Here is a 12,442-nt window from a genome sequence, read left to right on the forward strand (position 1 = left end):
TGTTGATGATTTATTGAAAATAATAGTTTGGTTTGATGTCACCATTATGGTGATAAGTGTTTGCTTTAGTCAGGCTCTTGACTTTTTAACATCAGTATTTCTCTGTTCAGTTGTATCTGATTGTTATGTTGAGAACAGCAAGAGAAAATGCAATCAAATGCTACAAGCTGATTGATGATTAGAATATAATCGTCATGTAGTGGCTTAACTTGTGTCTGAGTTTTATATGGTTGATATGTTATTCATTTTTTTTTATTGTTGTGATTCTACAGACAGACATCAAGAATCAGCATATGAATCTCAACAATGGTGACATGCTTAATGGTGCAATGCATTCTGGGTACATCATACGGAACTTATCCATGGCTCCCAGAATGCATTGCACCATGAAGCATGTCACCATTATAGCGATTCATATGCTGATTCTTGATGTCTGTGTGTGAGTAAAATTTGCAAAAGTACAAAATGTGAGAATGATGTTTTAAAAATCATTTGATGTTCTGATACAAATGTGCTGGATCTCTTGCTGTAGAATCACAATAATAAAATAAAATGAATAACATATCATCCGTATAAAACTCACACACAATGTTAGTGAGTTAAGCCTCTACATCAGTGGTTCCCAAACCTGTCCTGGCAACCCACCAACACTGCACGTTTTCTTTCTCTCCCTAATCAAACACACCTGATTCAACTCATCAGCTCATTATCACATGGGTTAATGAGCTAATGAGTTGAATCTAGAGCTGGGCGATATATCGCATGACATTGTTATGCGCATCTCTTCAGTAAAGCCGGTTCCTTGATTAGTAGTAAGTCACCTTCACCTGCTTTCAGATGGAAGATTTGATGCAGATATGAGTGTTAAATTAACACTCAAGAGTGTTAAAGTTAATGAGATAATTAAGTGATTAATTGAGTGATAATTGAGCATTATTGAAGACACCTGATGTTATCAAGCAGAATCACTGAAGGAGAAAATCACAAATTGTAAGCCACCGTTATGGCGATCAGTGTTTGCTTTAGTTGGACTCTTGACCCTTATACTTTCACTTTAAATTTTGTTTGTCTGCTGTTATTGATGTATAACAGCCAAATGAACAAGGAAAAGTGTGATCTGATAGTGTTGGTTATGTTTTGGCATAATCATGCTTTGATCTGAAAAATGAAACTTAATGAGATGATTTGGTTTAACTTGTTAGCAACAGCTTTGTGATTCTACAGAATATGATTATCAGTATTATTCTTATAATCCAAAATATTTAATAAACATTGTTCTGATCAAAACACTTTCAATTGAATTTCTTTAGAAACGCAGACAACAATAATCAGCCTGTGAATCTCAACAATGGTGACAATAATAATGCATTTTGCAGTGGGTGCCACCAATCACAACTCATTATTGGCTCCCATCATGCATTGCGGTATGAATAAATTATAATCTGAATTGTCTATGTAATTTATTCTGCTGGTCACCATTGTTGAGATGCATTGACTGAATCGTGTCGTCTGTGTGTGCCTAAAATACAATACACATACTTGAGAGATTTTGTGTATTTTATCTTCAGTTGATTACATCTAAGGCTGTGGCTGGAAGTAGTTATTGTGTTTCTTTTTCCTTCAATGATTCTGCTTGTTAACAATAATGCTAAATCATTATTTAATCAATTAATTATCTCATTAACTCAAACACTGATATGTGTTACAATTAACGGCCTGTAGTGTGCACACTGAGCAGTGTTCATTTCATCTGGGCGAACCCATGTGGGGCCTACATGGAAACCGTAGACAAAACTGGCTGGGTCCCAGTTAGATAGCCCAGGTCAAACCCATGTGGGCCCCACATGGCTGTGCTGGCTGGGAACAATGTGGAACTGAGTTCTTTTAGCATGCACATATCTATACCAAATATGTCTCTAGTCCTGGAAGCTTTTAATGTTTTCAGTATTTATAACACACAGTAGTGATGCTGGTGATGTATTTAAGTGGCATCTTCATGTGTAAACACTGTCATCCATCGATCACTCTTACACTGAACACACAGGGGGAACCGTTTTACCTGCTGGCCCAGAAAAAGTGGTTCCCCCTCTGCAATATTACATTTTTAAGGAATTCATAACACACTGTAGTGATGCTGGTGTGATGCTGGTGATGTATTTAAGTGGCATCTTCATGTGTAAACACTGTCATCCATCGATCACTCTAACACTGAACACACAGGGGGAACCGTTTTACCTGCTGGCCCAGAAAAAGTGGTTCCCCCCTGCAATATTACATTTATAAGGAGTTCATAACACACAGTAGTGATGCTGGTGATGTATTTAAGTGGCATCTTCATGTGTAAACACTGTCATCCATCGATCAGTCTCTTACACTGAACACACAGGGGGAACCGTTTTACCTGCTGGCCCAGAAAAAGTGGTTCCCCCCTGCAATATTACATTTATAAGGAGTTCATAACACACAGTAGTGATGCTGGTGATGTATTTAAGTGGCATCTTCATGTGTAAACACTGTCATCCATCGATCAGTCTCTTACACTGAACACACAGGGGGAACCGTTTTACCTGCTGGCCCAGAAAAAGTGGTTCCCCCCTGCAATATTACATTTATAAGGAGTTCATAACACACAGTAGTGATGCTGGTGATGTATTTAAGTGGCATCTTCATGTGTAAACACTGTCATCCATCGATCAGTCTCTTACACTGAACACACAGGGGGAACCGTTTTACCTGCTGGCCCAGAAAAAGTGGTTCCCCCCCTGCAATATTACATTTTGAGGATTCATAACACACTGCAGTGATGCTGGTGATGTATTTAAGTGTATAATAGGGGATGTATAACACTTCACTGAATCTGTTAAACTATAAACGTTTTTTATTAAACAAAAACACAAAACCTACACACTTTACATACTTTCAACAACATACACACTTTCGAAAACTCACAATTCAGATTTGTCGCAATGTGGAGAAAGGACCAAAAAGCGAAAGCTGGTTACTGAGATTTACTGTTCAGTGACATAAGGCAGTCTGGCAGTCTGCCATTCACTGGCCATCTTGGCAGACGCAGAACTAGAGAAGGAAACTCAAAAATGGCCTGGCAGCAAACAAGCGGAGTGTAAGAGATATGCTTGTAGACAGGAGACACTTAGGGACATATGAGCGCAGACTCAGTAGCACAGAGAAGCAGTCTTGCAGGCAGCTTCACTGAGCAGAGCTCACGCTGGACACACAAGACAGGAAAGGACAGGACTAGGCTAGACTGGACAAGGTGGGAAAATCACAAAGTAGAGCGTCTATAAATAGCATGCACACCACAGTCAAACAATAAACTGACAAAGAGGTGGAAAAACAGAGAGCTAAATAGCGGAGAGAAAAATGTCATACAGACAAACGATTTTACCGTATGACTTGTTATACCATATGACACAGAGCTTTTAACTAAATTATTTAGTTATTTCTTAATTGTTATATCACATATACAGTTTGTACAACTACTATGAATTAATATTAACATATATAATATATTTCTGCCTGTTTTAAGCGTTTTTTCACATTATTACAGATGCCTCTTCTAGTAAGGAGAGGGGTGCACGTTTCCGTGCAAAGCTAAGGGCAGATCCTGCAGCTAGAGAGGATAACCTAGCCAAGAGGAGGGAAAGGTATAACTGTGAGAGTATATGATTTCAGTAATGTCAGCATGTGCCAGTTTTGTCAGTAGGCAGTATCTATAGTATCTTATCTATAGGCCTGAGTTGAAGTCAGCATCACAATGTTTCTGGAAAGTGGCTTCATATATATATAGATAGATATATTATTCACGTGTGTGTGTGTGTGTGTGCGTGTGAGTTGGTTTATGTGATTTATGAGGACACAAATTTGTATAATGACATGTGTATTACACTGGTATTACAACTTATGGGTGGTTTATGAGGACATTTCAAAAGTCCTCATAAATCAAATGGCTTAAAAAACATAAAAAACAATGTTTTATTAAAAAATTAAAAATGCTGCATGTCTCCTGTGATGGGTAGGTTTAGGGATAGGGGCAGTGTAGGGGGATAGAATATATAGTTTTTACGGTATAAAAACCATTACGCCTATGGAGAGTCCTCATAATGCTGTTGCACCAACATGTGTGTGTGTGTGTGTGTGTGTGTGTGTGTGTGTGTGTGTGTGTGTGTGTGTGTGTGTGTGTGTGTGTGTGTGTGTGTGTGTATGCATGTGTGTATGCATGTGTGTGTGTAAATATACATACAGTATATATAAATGTATGTTTGTGTATGTGTATTTGTATTATGAATAAATATCAATAAATGTACGTATACACACAGGCAACGGCAGAGGAAACAAGCTGGACAGGGTGATTATTATCGTGCCGTCAAAGAGTTGACAGTAGCTGCACATGCAAAGAGGAAGGAACAGTGGAGGCTCAACTAAATGTTAAAAACTGATTTTTTCACAAGTTATCTCACTGTTGTAAATCTGACTTATATTGTCATGTATTACATATAGCACGTCCTATGTGTTCCTTGTATTGAAAGAGTTGAGTTGATTAAAACAAATGTGTTGGTAAATATATTCTACTGTTATTAAAAGGTTCACTTGAGATGCCTTGTGTTTCTTTGAAATCATTTTGAATTGGCCTACATCAATTTATTACATTAAAAATGCAATGAAACATTGAAATTGTACTATGTCATACGGTAAAACAAAATATGTCATATGGTAAAACATTGAATTTTAAAAGAAATAAAAATAGATACTTTGTTTGTTTACATGGATCATGAAAATAATGGAGGAGAGCTAGTATGATATACATATATATATAACTTCAAGGCATTTTTGACTAATTTCTTCTTCTATTTTTTATAAAGGGCACTAATAAAAACAAAAAATATACACATAGATTTACACAAAAAATGCTATATTTCATTTGTCCTTTCATTTATATTTTTTTACTGTTTTGAAATTCTAAAACGTAACTGACCCATAAGATAAACTAGGCATATGTTTGAAAACACTGAACCGTTATATGACGAGCGCTGAGCGCGTCTGTCTCTAGCACAGGCACAAGCGCCCTATAGGTTTGAATGGGGAATGACGCCTCTGGCTGCAGTGAAAACTGGACACCTGCAGCGCTAACATTTATGTTTTTTATGCTAATAGCAATGCCAAATATTGTCGGATACATGCAAAATATAAATAACTGTAAGTTACAGTCTTACCCTGGACAACATAGTGATGAGCACGTCGCCGAATGACATACTTTTCTGCTTTCGATAAATTCACGGGGTATTCTCCACTACTTTTGTATTTTAATATTTCCTTGTATTGTGTAGGATCCATTCTGAAAATAAAAAAGTTTCTTACTTAGAATCTTACTTAAAGTGTTTAGACTTATTGTAATGTAGAACTATTTAAATGAGCTACACAATCGGAATAATAAGTAGGCCTAAAGGAAACAATCACTATAACTATCACTATAATAAGTAGTAGGAAACAATCACTATGATTTACTATAAAATAATGGCAGTAATGTTATTAATCATGACAAAAAAGGCATCATAGTATTTAATATACTAAATACAGCACCAAAAAAAAATCACACAGCAAAACTTACCTCATAAATGCTTCCTCAAAACGCAAGAACTAAAATAAAATCCTTGTTTTATTATTATACTATAAGCCGATAACCAGTAGCGCATGCGTGTAGGCTACCGTGCACTGTGCATACCATGAGAGATTATAAATCATATGTTAGTTATTTGTGATAAGCAATAATGAGAATCAATAAAAGCGCGCGTTTGTGTTATAAAGTCAAATGTGCAAATGTGGGGGATGGGTAAAAAGAAATCTGGCGGGAATATAATATGGTGGGATCCACTCAGTGTAAGAGACTGATCGATGGATGACAGTGTTTACACATGATGACAATTAAAGACATCACCAGCATCACTGCAGTGTGTTATAAATACTAAAGGGGGGGACAAAAGGGGGTGGGAGACGGGAGGGGGGGACCACTTTTTCTGGGCCAGCAGGTAAATCATTGCACAATATATGGCTAGGAGCTTGCGCAGAATAATGATGTGATATCATGATTTTCGTCTTGCTGTTGCGCATGCGCGCTAAAGGGGAAACAGGGGAACAGAATTTTCCGGAACACCTGTACACATATAAAAAAATGTATATAAAAAAAATGACGGAAATTATAATATTACATTTATTTTCTCCGCAAATGGATGAGGGAATCGATCGCGCGGGCGCGGCCGACAAGGAGTGTGTTTTGTGTGCATGCACGTTAATGTATTGCCCTCCCTCCCTGTTAAGTTTGGTCTACTCCATTGCGTATCTTGAAACACGCCCTCTTTTAACGTCCTGGAATCACACCAAGCCAACGCCGATGAACTAGCGCAGAATCAGATGAAAGCCGACTGTATTTGTCGCCTCGCATCGCCGTGTCGCGGCAAAAAAGCTGCACTTGAACACACCGAGAGAACTACAGCCGACTGTCAGCTAGAATGTGCGTTCTGCGCCTGCGTGTAAATGAGATAACTGTCTATTTCTGGAGATATATTCGTCTATATTCGTCATTCAAAAAGAGAAACCGACGCTGCCTGCTGCAGGAGCCCGTTCTCATCCCAAGGCGTAATATACTGACTCTTTTGCCAAAGCGTCTATATCCAACGCACATGGCACCCTTTAAGCGTCATATGAGACGCAGATATATGGCGTGCTGCAGATACACACCGTAAACAAAGCAGTGCATGCTTACCGTTCTGAATATCAATCCTGCTAAACACTCTCTTTATTCCACTCCTCTCATGTTAATATTTAAATATTCGCCAAGGAACACTCAGGCACTCATACACGTCAACAATATGACGTAACATTAGAACAGCCTTCTATCTGTGCTGTTTTGACTTCTTTGCTCGCTGTTTTGCTATTATTCTCGTGCAGTGCACTGACTCGTTCACTAAGCTGAACAGCCAATCAGAGTTCCCTCTTTCACCGATATGTCGAATCGGCCGAAAAAAAGCCGACGAGGACCAATTTCAGCCGACGGTTAAAAAACCCATTAGAGGTAGATGCTGTGAAATGCTTCAAAATTAACAGATTATACATTTGGCGCGAAGAGTAGCAGTTCAACAGGCTCTGATGGCTCTAGCTCCCCCTGACTAGCTGATATGCTGTCTTGATAGTTTTATATGTTGTGTGTCTTAATGTTCTTCTGTTTGTTTCGCCTTTGGTTTTACAAATATGACCTAATATATGTTGTGTTACTTAAAATAAATGTTTAAATAACATTTATTTTTGTATTGTGTTATATTTTTATGCTATAAGTGGTGTTAAAAAATATTCTGCACATTAATGGGCCAATGTGTTATGATTTGGGATCATGTTATGACAATGTGGTGGGCTGCTGTGGGCCAGAAAGTCCAGGGCCACTTTTAGGTCCTAGTCCGCCCCTGCCTGCCATCATGTCTATCGGCTCGCTTTCGGGTTAAACTTTCCGCGACTGCGCAACTGGGTTATAGGTTGCCAGATTGAGGTGACAAACGGGTTAAAAATTGCAAATGGTCTGTGGATTGTGTGAATATAATGCATTTAATAAAATCTGGCAACTGGTCAACATTAGACAAACATATTGGTCTGATTATTCATAAAGGAGTTTGGGCAATGCAAATTACGGGAGTTTCCCCGGAAAAATAACAAACCGGGAGGGGTCCGGGAGATAGGGCTAAAAAAACGGGAGAAACCCGGGAAAAACGGGAGTGTTGACAGGTATGCATTTAATGGGAGTTGTAGGGAAAATGTTTAATTGGATTATGGATTTCCTAAATCAAAGGAATATACAGGTGAAAATTGGGGTAGATTTATCAAAGCAATATGTTGTAGAAAATGGGACACCACAGGGGAGTGTGATTAGTCCAACTTTCTTTTCCATTAATGATATTTATTTAAATCTTCCAGGGGATATAGGGAGGTCTTTATTTGCAGATGATGGTGCTATATGGAAGAAAGGTAGAAATGTTGAGTATATTTTAAAGAAGATGCAGGAAGGCATTGATCAAGTTAAAATTTGGGGAATAAAATGGGGATTTAAATTTTCAGTGGAAAAATCGAAAGTAATGTTTTTTTCAAATAAAAAGAAGGATAAGGAAATTAAGTTGGAAATATATGGAAGTATATTAGAGAAAGTAGAATGTTTTTCGTTTCTTGGGATTATATGTTGACACAAAACTAACATGCAGAGAACATATAAAGTATATAGTTAAAGGCACACTGCGGAACTTTTGGCCACTAGTGGCGCTCGACCTGTAACTTTCACGTCTAGCGTCCCTAGAGGCCACAAGCTCCGCAGCACTGTCGCAAAAGTCAACAAACAGTCAACCGGTCAGCCCATAGACAGTGGGTCAGCTTCCCGTGTCTTTAGATTGTGTGTGCTTGCAGTGTTTGAGGCGGGCAGCCTGGCCGCGCTCGATTCCCTTATAGCAGTCTGCTGAGAGAGAGCGAGCGGCTTAGTGCTAACATGTCTGTGAGTGAATGTGGGCGCGGGACGGCGGGCCGGGCACATTTACTGCACTAAAAACACCGTCGGCCTGAGCTGACTGTAACTTATGTGTGTTGGTTTCGTTTTACAGAAACCGTGGGACATGTTGTGTGTAGTGTTTGTGGGCACTGAGTCGTGGGAACGTTCACTACATTTAATGTACATTTGACATGAGTCGATTTTATTTGTGCGAGCCCTGCACTGTGGCGGGCTGTGTTTGTGTGTAGAAATGAACAATGGGCTGTGGGCATTTTATTACACTCATAACACCATCGGCTGTGGCCGGAATACCAGAAAATACTACACTGCTTATATGATTTATCTGTGTCACCTTGGAAACGGCATTTGTGTGCAGGCAAGCGTTAGCATCGGTCGGGCACCCCTCCTCCTCCTGTAGCTCACGCCAGCGAGCGAACGCTGGACCAATGGTGATCCTCGTCCTGGCTTTTCATTTGTCACTATGCCTTTTTCTTTTTTTTAGTGTCCTCTGACAAAACCTTTGCCTTCTTCCTTGTAGCTGTTGGTTCGGCCATGACGAAAACAGACAGACGGCAATCAAACGCGAGTTGAGCACTCACGTCAGAATCTGAGGAAGTTGTGGGTGGTGGGGGAAGTGACGTATGCCGTAAAGCGGTCGAATTTTGTAGTTCTTTTTGTGCTCGGGTTCCTACCCGAACCCCGAAGTTACATAGTGCTAGGAAAAGCGATACAGACACCTTCAGGCTTTGGCAGACGTGTCATTCAACCTATTGTAAGTCGATGTACCATCTCAATGGGTTTTGGTAATATATTATAAAGGTTGAAAAGTTCCACAGTGTGCCTTTAATAAATGTAAAAAAGTGCTAAATGTGATGAGGTGTCTTGCAGGGTTGGAATGGGGAGCAAGTGTTTCAGCTTTAAAATATATCTATATTGCTTAAATACGATCTAAGTTAGACTATGGGAGTGTTGCATATGGGTCAGCAGCAAAGTCAACATTAGCTGAATTGGACATTCTGCAATCGTGTGCTTTAAGAATATGCTTGGGGGCAATCAAAACTTGTGCGCTTCAGGTTGAGGGAGGTGAAATGCCATTGTGGCTTAGACGGAAACAATTGGAAGCAAACTATTGGATAAATCTTAGAGGGCACGAGGATAGTCATCCAACAAAAAAGGTGTTACAGAAGTGCTGGGAAAAGGAGAGAAGAAAGAAAGATTTGGTTGGACAGGTGATTTAATTGCAAAAGAAATGGAAGTGTATAATAAAAGATTTGCTAATACTGTGTTATGGCCTGTTAAACCAATGGACTTTGGAAATTCCGAACGTTGATTTAGAGCTTTTATTAATTAAAGGATGTAACAGAAATATAGATATAACCAATGAATACTATAAATATAAGAACAACAAGTATAAGGACAGTATTCAGAATTTTACAGATGGGTCAAAGGACCTACAATCAGATGCAACAGGGTCTGCGGTATACACCCCTAAATATGAGATAGGCATTAGTAAAAGAACATCTGACAACCTAAATGTTTATGCTGTTGAATTATGTGCTATAGGTATTGCATTAGAATGGATTGAACAATCCAGGGATAGCAACATTTTAGTATGTAGTGACTCTGTATCAGCTCTTATGAGTATGAAGACTGGAAAACCTAGTAGTCATCAAGAAATATTATATGAAATCTTGTTTGTAAATTCAAGGGTATGTAGACAAGGGAAAAATATTATATATATGTGGATACCAGCACATGTGGGCATACAGGGAAATGAGAAAGTTGATAGATTGGCAAAAAAGGCATCGAAAAAGAGCGTGTTGACATTGAAATTAAATTGTCAAAATCAGAAGGTAAGAGTCTAGTGTGGAAAAAGGTCATGGAAATATGGCAATACCAATGGGATCATGAAAGTAAAGGAAGACATCTACATGATTCAAAATAAAGTAGGTATTATAAGAGAGATGTCAAATAGAAGGAAAGAGAAAGTTGTATTAACAAGACTTAGGATTGGACATAGTAAGTTAAATGGAACTTGTATTTTAGGAAAACATCCCACAGGTCAATGTGATGAACGTCAAGAGGAGGAAACAGTCAGTCACATTTTTATGTCATGCAGGAAATTTACTCAAGAAAGGCAAGAGTTGAAACATAATTTACAAGAAATTGGTATAGGACAATATAATGTAAAACATATATTAGAATATGGGAAGAGTGAACAAGGAAATAAACATTTATTTTATTTTTTAAAGAGGACTGGACAGGAAAGACGAATTTAAGTATGAAGTGACAATAAGTGATAATAAACAGCAGATGGCAGTAATGCAACTTTTTGGATGCCAACTGCCCTAAAACACCAAGGAAGAAGAAGAAGAAGAAGAAGAAGAAGAAGAAGAAGAAGAAGGAAGCTGTCCTTTGTCGCTTCATTGTCAAAACTGTGTCAAGATCTTTGTCAAACTTTCTGTGAATCTTGTCTATCGTATCAAGCTGTGAGTACCTGTTGACCGTCTTGTTTTGTAAAGGTCTTTTATTAGTTTAACCTGTCTTGTTTTGCCCCATCGTGGGTTTTGTTTTCTGTTTTGTCATCAATAAACCCCGTTTTGAGTTATTTGCTGTCTGCGCTTGGGTTCGTTCCTCCAACCACATGACAGTATTTGGTGGTACAGAAAAAAAGTCTTCTTGCGGGCGGGAGCGGGACAAAACATAAATGTTGCGGGCGGGAGAAAGTAACATAGACGTTGAGAACGTCAGTTATAATAATGACCCACGTATTAAAATGGTCGGGTTTAAATCGGGCTCGGGCTCATAATTACAGTTAATGTGTCGGGCTGGGCTCGGCCTCGGACACAATGTGCTCGGGTAGGGTCGGGCTTACCGAGATCTACCTCGGGTAACACTTACAGGCACGAATCAGTCGTTTGTCCTTGGGGAACTTGTGGAGCCTCACGCCCAGCCTAGTGGAAGGGAGAGGGCGTGCTTAAAACCACTGTAAAACGTACCAACTTTTCATATTATATGCAGCATTTTGGTATAAAAAAACAAACAATTGTGGGTGGTTGTTATCGTTATGTTTAGTAAGCACATTGCATTATCTTCGTGAAAAATTGTACCTGCAATTTACACTTTAACAAGCAGAATCACTGAAGGAAAGAGAAACACAAGAACTACAACTGACTTCAGACACAGTCTTAGATTAAATCAGATGAAGATAAAAGAAGACATTCAATCTGAAGATCTCATTCTCAGCAGAGGAGGATTAAACAACTCCACAAACAGCCTTTATTTTTTATTTATATAGCGCTTTTTACAATACAGATTGTATCAAAGCGCTTCACAGTGATAACATGAAAACAATATAACAAAGTTTGTTTCTAAAAGAAATTGCGTCAACGTCCACCTTAAGTAAGGCAGATCAATAATATTATTGAATATTAAATGTCCCCAACTAAGCAAGCCAAAAGCCAAGGCAACAGTGGCAAGGAACCAAAACTCCATCAGGTGACAGAATGGAGAAAAAAACCTTGGGAGAAACCAGGCTCAGTCGGAGGGCCAGTTCTCCTCTGGTCAACGAAGGAACAGTGCATGATTCGGGCAGCATTACAAGTCAGATTGGATCGGAACATTTAGAGTATTTTTTGGAAGTCCAAGTATGCACGCCGGTCTTAAGACGAGTTGTTGAGGATCAGTGCCGTCCACTATAGAGAGTCCATATCGCCCGTGTTGAGTCGTCACTTCATAGGCTTTGTGATTGGAGCATCTGAAGTCTCCGTGAGAGGCTGGATACAAACTGGAGCTGACGAACGCCATTTTCTCGGGACTCGCGTCCCGAGATAACAGCAGAAAAGCAAAGGGAAAATAATTAGCGTAGCTGCTGTTCATAATGATGATTTCCATAACACAGGCGTA

This window comes from Rhinichthys klamathensis, unplaced genomic scaffold, assembly GCF_029890125.1.
Source record: "Rhinichthys klamathensis goyatoka isolate OS25496 unplaced genomic scaffold, OSU_Roscu_1.1 h1tg000330l_1, whole genome shotgun sequence".
Taxonomy (NCBI): domain Eukaryota; kingdom Metazoa; phylum Chordata; class Actinopteri; order Cypriniformes; family Leuciscidae; genus Rhinichthys; species Rhinichthys klamathensis.